Source organism: Triticum aestivum, chromosome 4D (assembly GCF_018294505.1).
Source record: "Triticum aestivum cultivar Chinese Spring chromosome 4D, IWGSC CS RefSeq v2.1, whole genome shotgun sequence".
Classification (NCBI taxonomy): Eukaryota; Viridiplantae; Streptophyta; class Magnoliopsida; order Poales; family Poaceae; genus Triticum; species Triticum aestivum.
In genome coordinates, this window is record NC_057805.1 from 424,013,805 (window position 1) to 424,034,622 (window position 20,818).

A 20,818-nucleotide genomic window follows, 5' to 3' on the forward strand; every position below is an offset into this window, starting at 1 on the left:
CCACTGACATGTGTACCTACAGGCAACCAGTAAATGGTAGAAGTTAAACTGCAATTGCACAAATGATGTGAAATACTGTAAGACATGTGATGCAGCTAACCTTGACGGCACACAACAACATCAGCCGTTATGACCCTGCGTAAGTACATGGACAAGCATGTTAAGTACAACAGGGTTAGCATCCACCAAAAATAGCAAATGGCATAGTTAAACATCACAAGTCATTTTTTGTAAGTTTGTAGCCATTGAAATGCAACTGTTTAAAAATGGATTCAACTGTTAATTGCAACAGGCTTAATAGACATTGAAACCGGTACTGATAAAAATGCAATTGGCATAGTTAAGCATCACAAGGCAGGTGCTGCCAGAGCAGAGAATGGCCCAGATGTCTATAAAAAGGTAGGGATAGTAGCAAAAACGTGTTAGGCATGTTTACTGAAACATGCTTAATACATCGACCATACAGAACATAGCCATTAATTGCAACTGGTATTGGTAAGATTGAACTGGTGAGTACATACTTGGTAAGTCCTGAGAGGTAGTTGCTGGGGCACTTCATCTTGGCTAGAGCTCGCCCAAAGTCAGCGATGGCAGAGGCGAGCTGTTCCTCCGGGTCGAAGCGTGGATCAGTGCCACTGACATGTGTACCTACAGGCAACCAGTAAATGGGTAGAAGTTAAACTGCAATTGCACAAATTATGTGAAACACTGTAAGACATGGGATGCTGCTCACCTCTACGGCAAACAAAAGCATCGGCCGTTATGACCCTGCATAAGTACATGGACAGGCATGTTAAGTGCAACAGGGTTAGCATCCACTAAAAATAGCAAATGGGCAGCATCTCTAGTGATATCCTGAGTCATGTATTGTAAGTTTGTTGCTGGTATTGGTGAAATTGAGCTGGACATGGTAATATTTCAACATCACACAGTGTGTAGTACTGAAATAAACAAGGCACGAACATGCTTAATACATCAATCATACAAATCATAGCCGTTGCAAGTGGTATTGGTAAGATTTAGCTGGTCAGATCTTACCTGTTAAGTCCTGGGGGGTAGTCGCTGGGGGACTTCATCTGGGCCAGAGCTTGCACCATGTCGGCGGCGGCGGCGGAGGCGAGGTGTTCCTCCGGGTCAACACGCACAGCGGCCATCGCGCCATCGACCGCCATCAGCTCCTGGGGGGGGATTTGGAGGCATGAGGATGTTTTGCAGGCGCCATTTAAGCAATCAGGCCGGGGACGTGATAGAGATTGGTGGGTTACCTGACTGGATCTGAGCAGAATGTAGATGTGGTTGAAGCTGTGGTTGCGGCGGCGGCGGTTTGAGATGCCGGTTGGGGGAGGCGCGAGGGGGGGATACTAAGGGGAAGGGGATGTGGTTGGAGGAATAAATTCTAAAATCGCATGCCTAATGAAAATTTCGGTGCAAAATTTGAAACTTGGGCGGGGGAAACACACAACACAGACGAAGCGCGTAAAATACTCGTGTGCGAGAAAAAACAAAGTTGGCAGATCCCGTCTCTAAAAAAATGTACACGTGTACTTGATTTTTTTCGGTCAATGGTACGCTTGGTTTATTAGGAAATATCGCACAGGTAACTGACTTATGGGTCATTAACGCAAAAAACGCAGACGGGTACGGCATAGAAACCGTGTGTTTTGTGATCTTCTAATGATTAACGCAAAAAAACGCACACGGGCACACATGCTAATCAACGCTCAAAGCCCTCAAAGGATGCTCTTACCGACATTATACGTTAATACTACAAACTTAAAGTACTACTGGTAATTTGCTCTAATACTAAAAACTTAAACTACTCCTCACATGCTGCAATCAGGGCATGCTGGCCAGACACCGGCGTTCTCCTTCCCGGCCTTGTAGGCGACAGCCCACCGTGCTTCGATCTCCGCCAGGCTCTCCTCACCATGGCGTGCAGCCTCTTTTTCTTGCGGCGGCGGGACTCTCTTTTCTTGACTGCTTTCTGCCTTTTCCGCTCCTTTTGTGCGGCTTTGGCCGCCTCTAGATCCACCACCCATTTGGCCATGGCAGCCTCAAAGTCCGCCCATGTAACTGTCTGGCCGCCGCCGGCGATGAACGCGGCATGGGCAGATGCCATCGCTTCCTTACCATGTGCGCGGTCGTCGGCGGCGAGGAATGCGGCACGGCGGGATGCCATCGCTTCCTTACCAGTTATTGTGCGCTGCGGTGCCATGGACGACGCCTGGAGAGAGCTCTGGGACGGAGGGGCTGGGCAGCCGTATAGTGTGGTGGTATTCAAGAGCTCAACCACAAACGACAACAGAAATTTGGCTTCCCTTACAATTTTGCTCGTTCATTATTGCACACGGTTCATCTCCGTCGCTTCTGGAAATAGTGTGCGCTGAGCCTATTGTGTGTTGCGTTATGATTGGCCGGAACCACGGCCACGCGGATCGCGCGTGTGCACCGTTGGATGCGCCGTGATCGAACGACAATCCACGTCCCTCACATCACACCCGTGCACCTGTAGCTGGATTGGATTTATATGCGCTAAATGCCTAGAAAATGCACATAATCCCTAAATATGGTAAATGAGCCCGGAAAAATGCCAAATTTGAACACGGTGATTTGCAGGGTGTATGTTCGTCGTAGAAAAAAACTCCAGGGAAAAGAACGAAGAAAATTTGGATTCCCCTTCAATCTTGAGGATTTCCCTTTCGAAAGCATGGAACTTCCTCGGTGATGGTTCGATTTATGAAGGGCGTGCATGACAACATAAGCCAAACCTTCTCAAATTTTTACCAAGGCATGGTGAGGTCATACCATGGCACCATGCCAGGCGTCATGTTTTTTAAGCATTTATTTCATTTTTTATAGTTGAAAACCCAACAAACAGACATTTGTGGTTGACTATTGCCACACATTTCATCGAAATATCTGTCCATTCCTTGTAAAAGGCATGAGAATTTACTAAATGGCACGAGCATGGTTTTCTAGGCCGTTCTTGTGGACCCTTTCATGCATCGATTGTTTGAACTTGAATTATGCGCATTAATGCCTAGGAAATGCACATAATCCCCTAAATATGGCAAATGAACCCGGAAAAGTGCCAAATTTGAACACGGTGATTTGCAGGTTGTATGTTCATCGTAGAAAAAACTCGTGGACAAAGGACAAAGGAAATTTGGACCCCCCTTCAATCTTGGTGATTTCCCCCTTGAAACCATGAAACTTCCTCGGTGATGGTTCGATTTATGAAAGGCGCGCATCACGACATAAGGAAAACATTCTCCAATTTTTACCAGGGCATGGTGAGGCCATACCATGGCACCAAGCCAGGCGTCATGTTTTCCAACCATGTGTTTCATTTTTTGTATAGTTGTTAACCGAGTAAACGACGCGTTTATGGTTGACTATTGCCACACATTTCCTTGAAATATCTGCCCATTCATTGTAAAAGGCATGAGAATGTGCTAAATAACACGAGCATGGTTTTCCAAACCGTTCTTGTGCACCTTTTCATGCACCGATTGTTCGAATTTGAATTATGTCCATTAATGCCTAGAAAATGCACATAATCCCCTAAATATTGTAAATGAGCCCGGGAAAATGTCAAATTTGAACACGTTGCATTTGAGGCGGTATGTTGATCGTTGGAAAAAAGCTGAATGACAAACTAGGACGGAAATTAGGATTCCCCTTCAATCTTGGGGATTTTCCCTCTCGAAAGCATGGAACTTCCTCGGTGATGGTTCGATTTATGAAGGGCGTGCATGACGACATAAGCCAAACCTTCTCAAATTTACCAGGGCATGATGAGGTCATACCATGGCACCATGCCAGGCGTCATGTATTTTAACCATTTATTTCATTTTTTCTATAGTTGAAAACCCAACAAACAAACATTTGTGGTTGACTATTGCCACACATTTCATCGAAATATCTGTCCATTCCTTGTAAAAGGCATGAGAATTTACTAAATGGCACGAGCATGGTTTTCTAGGTCATTCTTGTGGACCCGCAACGATTGTTTGAACTTGAATTATGCGCATTAATGCCTAGGAAATGCACATAATACCCTAAATATGGCAAATGAACCCGGAAAAGTGCCAAATTTGAACACGGTGATTTGCAGGTTGTATGCTCATCATGGAAAAAAACTCTGTGTAAATTCCAACCATGTATTTCATTTTTTGTATAGCACGAGCATGGTTTTCTAGACCGTTCTTGTGCACCTTTTCATGCATCGATTGTTCGAATTTGAATTATGTGCATAATTAATGCCTAGAAAATGCACACAATCCCCTAAATATGGTAAATGAGTTCGGAAAAATGTCATATTTGAACACGTTTCATTTGAGGCGGTATGTTGATCGTTGGAAAAAAACTGAAAGACAAACTAGGACGGAAATTTGGATTCCCCTTCAATCTTAGTGATTTCCCTCTCGAAAGCATTGAACTTCCTCGGTGATGGTTCGATTTATGAAGGGTGTGCATGACGACATAAATCAAACCTTCTCAGCTTTTAACCAGGGCACGGTGAGGCCATACCATGGCACCATGCCAGCCGTCATGTTTTTCAAGCACATATTTCATTGTTCTATAGTTGATAACCCAGTAAATGACGCGTTTGTGGTTGACTCCATTGAAATTCCTGCCCATTCCTTGTAAAAGGCTTGAGAAATTACTAAATACCACGATTATGGTTTTCCAGACTGTTCTTGTGCACCCTTTCATTTTCATTCATCAATTGTTTGAATTTGAATTACGTGCATTAATGCCTACAAAATGCACATAATCCCCTAAATATTGTAAATGAACCAGGAAAAGTCTCAAATTTGAACACGATGATTAGTAGGGTTTATGTTCATCGTAGAAAAGAAACTCATGGATGAAAGACAAAGGAAATTTGGACTCCCATTCAATCTCGGTGATTTACTATCGCACACGGTTCATCTCCGTCGCCTCTGCGAACCGTGTGTGTTCACTCACACATGCAAAATGAAAAGAAAACCCTCGCCCACTTCGTCCCCACACTCACTCGCCGCGGACTCCTCCGCAACTCTGCACCCTAAGCTCGACGGCTGTTAACGGCAGCCGTAGGTCGCGCTCCAAATGGCACCGGATTTCGCCTCCACCGCTTTCCGCCGCCTATCTGCACCGACATTCTAGACTCTGGTCGACTGGGGTTTTCTGCGGGATTGGGCTGGGGATTTTTCTCATGGATAAGGTAATCAACTTAATTAGCGAAATATTCACTCATCTCTTATCGCAGTACATCCGTCGCTGTTAATCAACCGGCGGAAATCGCCGTGGAATCATTTTTGTTCTAGCTGATTCATGGTGTTCATTCATGTGTGCACAGTGCGAGCACAAATCGGGCAACTGTGGTCGTGGTCAGTCGGAAACGAAGTTCTATCTCACCATTCCGGATGATTTCAAGGAGCGCTCGGTATGTTCAATCTCAACCTACCACGGTCGGCATGGCCTAAATTTGTGAACATATACCGTCTGTTGCTACATTATCTATATATTTGCATCAAATCTTTGTTACATTATTATCTATTTTTAATTCTATATTTTTGTACTTTGCTTGCATCTATATATGGATATGTTCTATCAGTTACTCCCATATTTGCATCTTGCTCGGTTATTTCAATATATCTAATTTACGATCTTAATTTTCATTTCAAGCAGTACATCCCTTGCTTTGCAAGAACAGGAGTAGAAGGAAATCTTGGGCTTTACTTTGCTGATGACTCCCAGGATGTCATATTGACAACGCAACATGGGTTTACAATGACGGTTAGCGTAATACTTGATAAAGATGGTCACTCCTATTTTAATGCGGACCTTTGGAGAAAAATGTCTAAGTGTTATGAACTGAAAGCTGGCAATAAAATTCTAGTGCGTGCACCACAGCCTGGTCTAATTAACATGGATGTTTACTTCCCCAACGTCATCAGCCGATCAAAGTCTGATCGAGGTTAGTGTCCTTTCAACTTTCTCCATGCTGTCATATTACTATTTAAGCAACCAATTGATCACTATTTAAGCAACCAATTGTGATATCATATTCTGACTCCGTTCCTAGGCAGTAACAAATTCTGTTTACCAATTTATGCGCACTATATATTCTTCTGCCATGTTCTGAATAAATAATACCTTTCCACCTTTTAAGCAGGATATGTTGGATGCATAGTGAATGATCTGTATGTTACTAAGCGTACCAAATTTCACTGGAAGGACTTGAAGCATGTCATAAACTTTGTTGATAATCTGACAGAGATAGCACAGCGTATGAACGCTGGATTTTGGATGGGATTAATTAGACCTATGGTGCACACACTGAACAAGACCAATTGTGTGCACAAAGCACTGGTAAAAAGTCTTATTTTAATGTTGATGCTCATAAACTATATATATCTTCAACGATATGTTACAATTGTTTTTATTCTACATGTCAACAGAAATTGCCCCCTGTAGCCGTTCCTGGATCGATTTCCCGGCGTGGTCGAATTACACTTGTGCCTGCTAATAACGCCAAAGTGATTGCAAGGTACTGCATTTCCCGCAAAAATGGAACCATTCAAATTAACAAGTTCTCGCTTCTCGTGGCAATGCATCCATATTGGAAAATTGGAGACACTGTTCTACTCCTGCTCTACCAAGGCACAGGAGGGCTCTTCCTTTTCATTGACGAGCTGAGTCGCCGTGATCAAGCTGCTTCTAGTGGATAGTTGTGGTTGTTGGCCCTCAGCCTCTTAAAATGTGCTAGCTGTTACTATATATGTTAAGTATGTAGATATGGACCATATGGTTGTTGGCCCTTAGCCTCTTAAAATGTGATAGTTGTTACTATGTTAAGTATGTAGATATGGACCATATGGTTGTCAAAACCGTGTTACGAAGATCCTCCTTTTGTCGAATAGTGTAACCACTATATATATATGTTACTCAAATGCTGTTACCCAAGTTCATAAATTTTTATGGAAAGTATTAGTTTCGTACACAGTTCATTGAGTTTAAGCGTGTGCCCGATGTCCAGAAGGCATTTGCATATTAACTATCCATATTGCAAATTCACACACATGTTCACATAAGGAAACGTATGTGTAACATACTAATCATCGCACACGAGTACTCGCAGACGCATCGTGTGCGATACTCCTAGCCACCGCAAGCAACTAGTTTGCATTTTTCAAAAATTTTGTACACACAGAATCACACACGAAGTAACTGTATTGACCGTCTGTGTTGTAATTTCTCATCGCAAACAGTTCATCCGTGTCGGCTGTTTGCCACGTATCACACACATCTTGTTTACACGACTCATTTGTGTTCTTTTGGCTCATCGCAAACAGTTCATCCGTGTGAACTGTATGCTGCATATCACACACATCTTGTTAAGTTGAACCGTTTCTGTTGTGTTCCCTAATCAAAAACAGTTCGTCCGAGTTAACCGTATGCCGTATATCGCACACACATTGATATGGCTGCCCGTTTCTGTTGTTCTACCTCATCACAAACAGTTTGAATGGATTAACCATGTGTTCTGGATCGCGCACACATTGTTATGGCTGCCTGTCCCTATTGTTCTGCCTCATCGCAGACAGTTTGAATGGATTAACTGTATGCCCTTCATCGCACACGCATCTAAAACCTGAACCGTGTTTGATGCATACATCATCACAAATGTTTTGCACCTTTTTTGATGGTTTTTTTAACTAGCATTTGCCATTATTGCATCGCACACAGTTTCGGCAAAGGGTCTCTGATCGTAATGTCGCGTTGGCAGTCTCCTGCAGTAGTGTTTGCTGAAAACATTTTCCCCTTTTCCAAGCGTCAACAATTAGATCCCAACTCACCCACGCTGTCCACTAGTCCCTCTCGTTGCAATCATCTTCCCTTCTTTCACCCGCCGACCTATCCAGAGAAACCAGCCGCAGTAGCGGATCCTGCCGCCACCACTTCTGTCATCACCTGTGTCCCGGCAGAGGAAAACACATTACACTCTGACGCGGCAGACCTCCTGCCGCTGCATCTTCACCGACATCTCCCGCGTCTGCTTCCTCCGCTGCGCCGGACGCGTCCACCACATCTTCCCCCACTCCCCCTGCTCATGCTATTCCCGTTCCAGCTCCTACTAACGATCATACCATGCGCACACGTGCCAAGTCCGGGTTTCGTTTACCTGCAAAAGATCGTCTCAATCTTCATGCATCTATATCTCCTTCCTCTCTACCCAAATCTTACAAATCAGCTCTCCTAGATCCTAATTGGGCCGCAGCTATGAAAGATGAATATGATGCCCTTCTGCAGAATAACACGTGGCAGTTAGTTCCTCGTCCTTCCAATACAAATATCGTTTCGGGCAAATGGATTTTTCGCAATAATTTAATTCTGATGGGAGTCTTGCATGTTATAAGGCTCGATGGATATGCCGTGGTTACACTCAGCAACACGGCATCGATTATGATGAGACTTTCTCTCCAGTTGTCAAGCCCAGCACTATTCGCACTGTCCTTAGCATCGCCATCTCTTCTTCCTGGCCAATTCATCAACTAGATGTCAAAAATGCTTTTCTTCATGGCTCTCTTCAAGAAACAGTCTATTGTCAACAACCTCTTGGCTTCGAACATTCCTCATATCCTAATCATGTTTATCTTCTTCAAAAATCTCTTTATGGTCTTAAACAAGCACCACGTGCCTGGTTCCAACGCTTTTCTACTTATGCTCAAACCATCGGTTTTACCCCTTCCCGTTCTGACACTTCACTCTTCACCTTTCATCACAACAACAACACCGCTTATCTTCTTTTATATGTTGATGATATTATCCTCACAGCTTCCTCACAACAATTTTTAGATCATATTATCTCTCTTCTTCGCAATGAATTCTCTATGACAGATTTAGGTATTCTTCACCACTTCTTAGGTATTGCTGTTGTCCGTGACTCCTCTGGTCTTTTCTTGTCTCAACGTCAGTACATTCTGGATCTTCTTTCTCGTGCTGGTATGCTTGATTGTCAAACTTCCCGTACCCCTATTGATACAGGTTCCAAACTCTCTGCCGACGGTGATCCTTTCTCTGATCCTTCTCTTTATCGTAGTCTTACAGGTGCACTTCAATATCTTACTCTCACTCGTCCTGAAATTTCTTTTGTTGTCCAACAAGCTTGTTTATACATGCATGATCCTCGTATTCTACACTACAATCATGTCAAACGTATTCTTCGATATCTCATAGGCACACTAGACTTAGGTCTTCATATCAACAAATCCTCTCCCACCTCCTTGACAGCTTACTCTGATGCAGGTTACAGTCTCCCGCTCGTCTGCTGAAGCTGAGTACCGCGCTGTTGCTCATGCGGTTGCTGAAACGGTTTTGGTTGCGCCAGTTGCTGTCGGAGCTGCACCGTCCTACTGAGCAAGCTACCATTGTTTACTGTGATAATATTTCAGCTGTCTACATGTCAGGGAATCCGGTTCAACACCGTCGCACCAAGCATATTGAGATGGGAGCAACTAGTATAGAATCTGAGGCTATGGTGCAAACATAGAAAAAGTGGATCGGTACCATTGGATGGAATATTGGCGGCCCAGATTCGGGTGGGGCGTTGTGCGCGCAAAATTTGTAAAAAAGACCATCCACAACCGCTAATTTGGTCCCGATGACCCTACTGGTTCATACCCAAATCCCCTGGGCAGAGGCAACGCACGAACAGATTTTTCCCCAGGGGTGGCGGCGGCGGCGACCCAGATCCCTTTTGCAAGCTAGACGAGTACTCCCTCCTCCAAATCTCCGGATGGCTCCTTGCCGTTGTGTGGCTGGCGGCCCAGTTTGAGACGGACCAGATCGGAGCTCGTCAGCCCCCAACCTCCGTTCCACACTGTCCTCGTCGCAACCTCCGTTCTGAAGGTCCTATAGTTCTTGGTTCGTCACCTCCTCTCCCTCTCTCTCTAAGGCTCCAGTAATAGATCGCATCCTCCTCCCCCACGTCGGCGGCAAGTCGGTTGTGGTCTCCTCAGCTCCTTCCCGATCGGCAGTGCGAGGAGGTGCTTCATTTTTGTAGTAAGTAGATGTTAACTTTTATTTCCTAGTAATTTCTGCTACAACCCAATTTCTATCAAGTAGATTAATGCTGCATTTCTCTGATTCTATTGTTTTGTTCATGTCAAATTTTCTCAGTGAATGATGCATTTTAATAACTTAGATTTGATGGTGTATTAGTACTATTATTATAGGCATTTTGGTACTCTAATTTGGAAGATCTGATGGTGTATTGCTATTGTTCTAAACTCTGGGTTGCTCAAGCATATGCCTACAATATTTTCAAATTTTCCTTTGATATGTTAGTTAATGGATGTGCCTAATTATTGTGAATCATCAACACTACAGTTCGCACGAACATGCCATTAGTCATGAATATACTCTATTGTTGTTGTGCGATCAAGTTCACTTAGCTGTTGCTTTAGTCTCAACACCTAAATATCTTGGTTCAGAAATAGCTTGACAAGCAAAACATGCTGGAAAGAAAGTGAATTATTCTACTAGGCAGAAAAATTGAACAATGTTGTGTTCTTTATATAGGTTAAACGAAGATATATGCAGTTTTCGTGTTCTTTATTTGATCAGTGTGCCTAATGTGTGACCTAAAAAAGATGATATCATTTCTGACTTTGCAATTCTTGTCGCAAGATCTAGTAATGGAGGGGAGTAGCGCGATGTCGCCTTTAGGAGAGCCCGTGGGTGCAAAGATCGCAGCATGTGCACCAGCACTATCAGGTGAGAACATCGGTCTAAGAAAGTATGTTGATGTACCTAACATTCTGTTAATCCCTTGTGTGATGTTTGCGAAAAAATTGTTTGTAGCTGTGGAATCGGTCAACATCGTTCAAAATCAAGATTTCAGCGATTCTACCTCGTTTCTAGAGTTCAATTCCCCCCATGCTTCTCATTGATGATTTCAATACTCCAAAAAAGAAACAATCATTTTCTCAAGAGGTATCTATACTGCTCACAACCTACAATACTTGTTGACTGTGCATTGCATCTGGCTAATAGTAGTTGAATTTTAGTTTGTCTGAAAATATACTACTAGATGTGACAGAAAAATGAGATCTCATAAGTAAATAGCATGTAGTATTTTACATATCAATATGGTATCACGAACGGGATACCAGGGCGAAGGTATTAAACTTAAAATTTGTGTTGCAGGGTTCTTTGTATAAGCCAAAGTGTTATGCGGAATTGAAGCCAAAAGTAGGGATGATATTTGATGACATTGGCTCGGTGATGGAATTTTACAAAACATATGCACACAATGTCGGCTTTGGTGTACGTCTTGGGCAACAAAAGTCGTGGATAATGTACTTCAGTGGAAGCGCTTCTTGTGTGCAAAAGAAGGCTTTCGGACCGAGAAAGGTATGATTGCTACTGACCCTGCTAAGAAAAGGAGAAAGGTGAAATTGACAAGATGTGGATGTGAAGCTTATATCTATGTCACTCGTGAAAGTGATGGAAAATATAGGATTGCCTCACTCACTGAATATCACAATCACCCTTTTGTGCCTCCTAGCCAAAAGCATTTGATTAGATCTAATCATCAAGTTAGTGAGAGGGTGAAGACAACACTTTATGACTGCCAGAGAGCTAGCATCGGCACCGCTTTAGCGTATAGGTTCCTTCATGTTGATGCAGGTGGTTTTGAGCATGTTGGGTGCACAAAGAAGGACCTACAGAATCACTATGGTGTACTGAAAAACAAAATTAAAAATTGTGATGCTCAAATGCTAGTGGACCAATTTGGTAGATTGAAGGCCTTGAATCCTGCTTTTTTCTATGAGTACGAAGTTGACGATGTTGGTACATTGGTCCGTTTGTTTTGGGCAGATGGATCTAGTAGGAAAAATTATGGTCATTTCAATGATGTGGTATCTTTTGATTCGACTTACAACACTAACCAATATGAATACATCTTTGCACCCTTCACTGGAGTTCACCATCATATGCAAAGTGTATTTTTTGGGGCAGGGTTTCTACTACATGAGACAAGAGACTCGTATGCTTGGTTGTTCACGACGTTTCTTAGAGCAATGGGTGGGATTGCACCCAGGCTGATAATAACTGATGAGTGTCTTAGGATGAAGAATGCTATTGTTAAATTCTACCAAACACTGCACATCGATTGTGTATGTGGCACATTATGGAGAAGGTTCCTGGAAAGGTACGTCCTGAATTGAAGAATGATCTTGAATTCTATGGTAGGCTGAAACATTGTGTGTGAAATTCTGAAACACCAGCTGAGTTTGAGGATAGATGGAAGTCTTTCATCACAGAGTTTAAGTTGGAGGACCATGAGTGGTTTGCTAAAAAGTACATGCTTCGTGCGACATGGATACCAGCTTATTTCATGAACATTCCACTAGCTGGTTTTCTTAGGACAACTTCGATTTCAGAGAGTGCAAACTCATTTTTTAAGCGCTTCATCTGTCGCAAGCTCACATTTGTTGAATTTGGCTAAGGTTTAACACTGCTTTGAAATGTCAGAGGCAGAATGAGTTGATTGCTGATAACACAAGCCAATACACAACAATTGAATTGTTAACATCATGGGATATAGAGAGACAAGCTAGGGCCTTATTCACACATGAGATCTTTGAATTGTTCCAGGCTCAGGTGCTTGCTGCGAGAGATGAATGTGATGTTCAGGAGATGGCAAATGGCGAGGGGATTAAAATCATCTCTGTTAGCGATCAATATAAGAAGATTAGAGAAGTTTGTTATGACACAACAACCATGACTGCTAAATGTTCTTGTAAGCTTTTTGAGTCAACAGGAATTATATGCCGCCATATTATCGAGTATTGAGGGGTGCCAAGATAAATGAATTACCGAGCTCATGTGTTCTTAAGCGGTGGCAGAAAAATTGCAAAAGGTATATTTCTTACATTTAGATGTAGACTCATTAATGCTTCTTTACCTTGACCCACATGATGATTTTTTTCTAGGGACATTGTATTGGATGGGGAAGGAAACGTGCTTGAAGAGAATTTCATTGACCAAGTAGACATGGCCGTGAAAAGGAAGATAGCTGCTGTCAGGAACAAGCTAGAAGATCTTATACAGAATGCTAAAGGGTCCATGGAAGGAATTGAATTGCTCCACACTAGTTTGTGCAATGTTGAGTTGGGTTTAGCCCAGCTCGTACCGGACGTAGCATGTAGCACACAAGAAAATCAGGAGTCATTTATTGGGAGCGCAATTCCAAAGCATGTTACCATCCTCACACCTACTGATGTCAATGGAAGGGGCACATGCTCTAGAATAAAGGGACACAGGGATGGTGTGAAGAGTGGATCTGGTGAGAGGAGCAGAAGGCCTGGAATCCATCAAAAAGTCACGCGCAAATGCAGCATTTGTAAGGAACTGGTGATCCATAATGCAAGAACATGCTCCAAGAAACAAACGGCACAACAATACAGGTTTGTTTTCCGTCTTGATTCCAAGACTACCACTTCTTTTGTCTTGCTATGACTGCTCAACTAGGCCGACTGAAATGATCTGGCTTACATAGATCATTTACCTAAGATATCTATACCTTCCATTTTGACTGACATCTGTTATCGCTAAAGCAAGGATGTATGTATGTGATTTAGTATCAGTCATTCTTCCATGACTTGAGCATATCTGCCATCTTGTTCGTTTATATTTTTCCTGTGTTGTTGTAGTTTTATTTTTATTACAAGGTATAATATAATGCATGCCAAATTCTGAGTTTATAGCTATCAAATTCGAATATAATCTACATCTCCTGCTATCGAATTCGAATATAGTACCGTCTCTGTTAGGCATCTCCTGCTATTTCGTATTTCTTTCTAACTGACACATATTTATTTTGTGTTCTTAGCTAGGTAGATTGAACTGATAAATGTATAAGAGTCCATGGAGGTTGTCATCTCTCACAACAGAGAAGGTGGCTCTCGGTCAAGTTCGCGTTCTCCACGTGCCTACTTCTGCTCAGTTCGTTGATATCTTTACTAAAGGCCTGGCGACTACTCCGTTTCAAGACATTCGTTTCAGTCTCAACGTCGTCGAGCCTATCGTTGACACTGCGGGGGGATGTTAGAATACAACTTGTAATAGGATTAGGACTCCTACTCGGTTTGTAATAGGGCTAGGTCAGGTGCGGCTTGGCTCTTATATATACCTCTTGTATTGGCACAATATTGCATAAACAATTATTCAATACAATTCTACACCTGGCAAATGAAACGGACATTGGAGGGCGTCCCTTTGCCTCGCATTAAGCAAGACCTTTGGAACCCTCACTAAAGGGGGAGAGCGAGATGGGTCGGCCTAGACGCGCAGGACACCACAACCTCGTTTTTTTTTGACCTTTTTCGTTTTTGTTTTTTTGCATTTTTTCACTTATGATTATACTTTAAAAAATTCTAAATATACATATAAAAAACATTTCAAATATGTTGACAAGAATTTAAAAATCGTTAAATGCGTATATCGAAAATGTTTATCACATATACAAAAAACAATCTGTATGAACAAATTTGATCATGTATTTAATACATTTCAATCCAGTATTTAAAAAGAAACTGAATAAGTATTTGAAACATGTTAATCAAGCATATGAAAATGGTTAAATGTGTACAGACAAAATGTTGACCATGTATTAAAAGAAAAATGAAATTATTAGATCATGTAAATAAAAATGTTTATCAAGCATTTGAAAAAGTGTTGAACAAGTATTCAAAAATCTTAATCCAGCATTTGGAAAATGTTAAATGTGTATAGAAAAAATGCTTACCATGTATTAGAAAATTTATGAAAAAACTTGATCATGTATATAAAAATGTTAATCAAGCATTTAGCGAAAAAATTGAACAATTATTTGAAAAATGTTAATCAAGCATTTGGAAAATGTTAAATGTGTATGAAAATGTTGAGTATGTGTTAATAAAATGTTAATTGTTTATTTGAAAATGTAGTCTAGCATTTGAGAAATATACAGAAAAAATGTTGACTGTGTGTTAAAAGTTGTTTCTTATGTTTGAAAAATGTTAATCAATGATTTGAAAAAATGTGTACAGAAAAAATGTTAACCATGTATTAAAAAATGTTAAATTTGTATTGTTAAATTGTTAAGAAAGTATTAGAATAATGTTTGTGACATATGCGAAAAATGTAGAATGAAAACCAAAACAAACAAAGAAAAACCGAAAAAGAAGGAAACCCGATAAAAACAATGAAAGATACAAAGAAAAATCAAAAGAAAAACAAAAAAATGATAAGCAAAAAGAAAAACAAGAAAAAAAACAGAAAAGGAGAAAAAACCGAATAAAATAGAGGAAAAAGAAAGAAGTAAACGGAGAAAGACCGATGAAAAAAGAAAGGCAAGACAAAACAAAAAAACCAGGAAAAACCAATGCAAAACCAGCTCTTTTACCCTCAACCATCTCGCGCTTTAGTAGCTTACATGAAGTTGAAGTTGGCTTATTTGCCTGCAGAGGTGCCCCTTAGTTGGGAGACTAGGGTTCAAATCCTAGGTTCGCCATTTTTCTTCACCCCTTTTTTTGAACGTGCGCCTAACAGGCCGCCCAAACAGCTACAGCCTACATCATGGGAGCATTCACTTCAGTGAGATGGAAGTAGAACTCGCCTTCTCTTCTCTTCTTTTTTTTAAACATGCACTAACAGGATTTTTTTTTTTTGATAAAGAGAGCTCCCTCTCCAATTTCCATTTAAAAGAAACCACAATGTCTTTTGTTGCTATCTTGGAATAACATGGATAAACCACAAACCAGTTCCTGAGAAATAAAGTTTGGTTGGTCACAAATAATGAGAATACGAACTATTGCTGATCAATGAAACTTGTTATTTTTTACCTACACAATTGTTGTTTGTTTTGTTGGGCCATGTGTGTGTGTGTAAAGATAGAACGAGTTGTGGCCGACTGATGACAAACACAAATTCAGGGAACAGTCTAGCAGATAACATAATAGAAAGATTGCCTTTGGTAAAGTTTTCAACTCAAACCACTCATGTCACATTTAGATATTTTAGGGTACAGGCTTACAAACAAGATCGACGTTTGATGCTTCCTGGAAGGCTAATTACCTAGAAATTAAGCGAGCCTGGATTAGTGCCAGTTCACTGATGACATATACACATATTATAGGGGAACATGTGATTCTTCCTGGATCACTAATTACCTAACAATTAAGCTAGACTGCAGCAGTAGCCGTGTATTGATTACACAAACATTTGGTACGGAAAAGGCTAGCAGAGAAGATCAAACTATGATTTTCCTGGATTCAGCGTTACTGCAGCTTCAGCTTCAAATGCTTCTTCAGACAAAGATGAAGAACAGTGGTGAGATTCAGGATCCCGACGATGAGGATCCATTTCATTGTGGCGTTCTAGTGCCTGGGCTTGATGGAGACAGGGATGAACAACTTCTTGGGCCACTTGGCTCGAAGCACGCCGATGTCGACCGAAGCGGATCCCGACATATTTATTATCATCAGTTCAGAATTTTGGAAAACACGCACAAATTGTGCACTATATATAGGACATGAGTAAACTTAAAGGAACTAAAATCTCCGGTAAGCTCTCTACGAATATGACTAAATTGAAAGGAACTAAAGTGTCCACTAAGCTCTTAAATTTGCTTCATTCTCCTTGCAGGTCTTCTTCCACAGCTCGATGTGTCGAAGATCCGACAGGTACCGAACTATACCATGTGTAGCTAACTTAAAAGAAAATACATGACATAGTTTCTTTTCCTATCTAGTAGTATTTCACAGTAAAGAAATTTGCACATGAAAAAGACGGTGGAAACACATACACTGAACTACATGAACAAGTCCAATTGCTGTACTAGACTACTAATACCATTATATATCAAATCTTTAAGTTCTGATGAAATCTGCACCAGCGGGACATTTTTAACCATCGATACATCCATCACTCAGATTTCTGTTGTTTAGAGCATTTGTACTCCAGATTTTGGAAAAACTGCACATATTGTGCACTATAACTCACTGTAAACAACATGTCAACACTACGTCAGAATTACACATCTCTGATTCTCTGAATGTGTGCAGAATGACACATACAATTCAGAGAAACAGGCCAACACAACACTAATGGGCGATCCGGCGATCAAGGCGCCAAAGGATCTACTTCTGCTTGATAGTCATCGAAGCATTTACATAGATGGATCATCCAATCACAGATACATTTGGAGAGTTCAATTACACTTGTTGTGCTGCGTTCCACACAGCGACGGGAATTTTGAGTAGATTCTTCTGTGACATGGCCGGCGGGATGAACTTGATCCGTGGTGCCGTCTTTACCGGGAACGACAAAGCGCCGACCTTTGCCGCGGCGGCGGCGGGACGTGGAGCAGCAAACCATCGGTGCTTGAGCGCGGCGGCCGCCGTCAGTCGCTTGTCGGGGTTGCAGGTGAGGAGGCCTTGCAACACCTGGAATCCTTCCTCTGACAGCTTCTCTTGAGGGAACAGATCCCGCAGCTTGCTCTGCTTGTGCCCCGGCGGTAGGAGTTGTAAGGCCTTGGCGGTGTGCGGCAACGATGTGAACTCCGGCCACGTCCTGTCGTCCGGCGTCCCGAGCAAGCGGAAGATGCTCCAGAGTTTGATGATCTCATTGTTTGTGTCGTCGATCGTCATCATCGCCGAGGAACAGCGTCTTGCCGGTGAGCATCTCGGCCATGACGCACCCGAGAGACCACGTGTCGACGAGCGCGTCGTAGTCTTCCTTCCCCAGCAGCATCTCGGGTGCCAAGTAGAACGCCGTGCCGGCCTGGGTGTACGGCGGCAGCTCGGACAAGGAGATCGCCAGCCCAAAGTCGCAGATTTTGACGAGCTCCCCTTCTTGGCCGATGAGGATGTTGGCCGGCTTGATGTCGCGGTGGACGACGTGGCGGTCGTGCATCTTCTTGGCACCGGTGAAGAGCTTCCACATGATGGCGCGCACCGTGGACTCCGGGAGCGGCGGGCCGCCGCCGCGGCACCTATTCCACAGGAACTCATGGAGGGTCGGCGCGGCGACGTACTCCATGACGAGGCCGTAGGCGCCGTTATCAGGGTCGCGCACCAGGCCCTCGAAGCCGACGACGTAAGGGCTCCCGTCGCAGGCCTCGAGGAATCCGGCCTCCCGCAGAAGCTCGGCGGGGTCAGGGGGCTCCGCGGACCCGTCCTCCCAGTTGACGTACTTGATGGCGACGATCTTGCCGGTGGCGCGGTGGCGCGCCCGGAGGACGCAGCCGAAGCCGCCCTCGCCGAGGCATGTCTCCTCCTGGTAGTCCGCGCTGCTCCGGATGTTGTTGACGCGGCTCCTCTTGCAGCGCGCCGGCGATCCTTGGGTGGTGGTGGCGTGGCCGGCGCCGAGGACGGGCAGCAGCAGGTCGCTTGCGCGCGGCCATCGCCGTCGCGCGAGCTCGACGGAAGGACTACACGCTTCGGTTGATGGAGGCGAGGAGGATGGCAGCGGTGGATCGAGGGAGGAGGGGAGGTGGGTGATGAGCTGATGGATGGATCGATCGACGCGATTCGTCATGGAAATATACGCAGGAGCGGCCCCGATGGGAGTCGGATTCAAATTCAAATCCGAGTTACGCCCGGCACAGCAAACACCACACGCGCAAGGCCGCTTGCCGCCCGCGTTTTCACCACCTGGCAGTTTGGAGTCTGAATCTGAAGGCATTTTCTCTTTCTTTCTTGGCGGTTGCGTTTTCCCTTGCAATCTTCGATTCCCAATCAGCCGTGCGGTGTGTCCGGCACCTGTTCCAGCGTTTTTCCCTTGCAATCTTGGATTCCAAATCGGACATACCTGCACCGTTGGTTCTACAGAGTAGTTTGAAATGGACCGTTGGTTCTGCGGTTGTGGGCTCGTGCCTGCAGTTATCTGAGAACCATGGTTACATTTCCCTTTGGGAATGGACCAGCGCCGGGGTTGTTGTTATCAGCATTTTGGTGGCCGCAACCTCGGACCTGCCGATATGGGCCTATGATTTTATTGTTGTAACATGATTGGGACTTTGTCAGTTTGCTCTGTTTTTTGAACAGGGGCATTTTTTGTCAGTTTGCTCTGTTGGAAGGTTGACATGCTGATATATTGTGCTCTCACGATATGTTGCCAAAGAAGTATTAAGTGCCAATGGTGGAGCATATTAGGGTCACCATGTCATACGTTGCAACAGCCTAGGGATAGCACACTTTAATAGGAAGTGACTGTGCATCATGATCGTATCATAAGCATCATATTTATTTAATTTTAATACAAACACTCACCTTTTGATTAAAGAAAAACAATAAAAAATTGTCAGTTGTCCAAAATACCATTTCCAAACCATAAATATTTGGAAAAAGCGTCATATTCATTAAGTGGGTCCTTCGAAAAGTTTAATAATTAAAAGAATTTAGTTTTGGGTAAACCCTAATTATAAATGCAATATTTAATAAAAATGCACTTAATTTGATATATTTAAATCAAGGTATTTCATATGGTAATTTCTCATAGAACCTATAATCAGCCTTCCAATATTATTAGGAAGGTATGGCAGTTTGTTCCAAATTTTTGTAATGACCCATAACACACTTATAGTTCAAGCCCATTTAATAATTAAATTAGGATTTTAGTCCATAGAGGCTACACAAACATTTCAATTAATTTGAAGCTAGTTTGAACCCCCAAACATAAATTAAATAGGATTTATTGCATTTTAATTAAGAAAAACTAGCAATACCTCCTTGTGTACAGTTTAACTAAACTGCGCCCATGAGCGCAGTATAGCTGGTACCACAGCAGGCCGGCCCATATTCCCTTGGCCGCCGCCTAATCAGCCCAAACCTAACTCTAATCTCTCTTCTATCCTCCTCTTCCTCCCACCGGTTGTCGCCTCCACCTTGTCTCCTCTCTACCCCACCCCCTCCCTTGCGTCGCGTGGAGATGGCGCAGCCAATTGCACCAACCATCACCCCGACCAGACCACCGATGTAACCCCAGCCATCATCCGCCACCGGCGCCTCCTGTCGGAGCTAAATTTGGCATATCCCTCAGTAGGGTGCCATAGCTAAGCAACTTGGTGCGATGGTAACGAGAATAAGGGATTTACCCAGGTTCGGACTCTCAGGAGAACATAATACCTGACGTCCTGCTTGGGTTTGCTGCGTTGGAATGTGTAGAGAGCACATGCAAAGTACCGAGAGATTGTAATTGTCTAAGTTGTCTCTATCGACTAGCCCGATCCCGGCTTATATAAGATACCCATGATGTGTGCGATTGCAATAGAGTTGTCTGTTGTCTTCCTCTCGTTCTAAGTCTCTGGAGGCACCCAGGATCCTGTTAAATTGATCAAGGAGGAGGTAAGAAGCGAGGATGTGTGGAATGTTATTCTAAACACTAGTGACAGAAAGATCTAGTACAGTAGCGTAAAGTAATTCATATTGGGACAAATGAGGTGTAGTCATTAAAATCCCAATAAATCCCAATAATTGTGTCTGAATTACTATTCTTAATAACCGAGGTAACCCCGTGTGAAGGTAACGGCCATCGGTTAGACAATTGATTCTTGATGCGGGTCGTGAATGTTCAGGATGTACTTTGGACACATCCTCCACTTAATCACATAGTAAGCACATCATAACGACTATCTTCCAGGGCTATGTTTATTAGAAAGATGAGATCCCAATGAAAAATGTAAGGTTCTGAGAGTGAGACATCATACCCATGCCTATTTTAATCATAAATGTTTTCATCCTAAAGGTTGTACGGTCTGCTTTGCAGAAAACTG

At 43.0% G+C, this 20,818-nt stretch overlaps 1 pseudogene; it reads right to left on the reverse strand.

Annotated features, from left to right (window-relative positions):
• Window positions 1-17,045: 17,045 nt before the first annotated feature.
• Window positions 17,046-18,448, reverse strand: LOC123100176 (putative cyclin-dependent kinase F-2; annotated as a pseudogene).
• Between the last annotated feature and the right edge of the window lie 2,370 nt (window positions 18,449-20,818).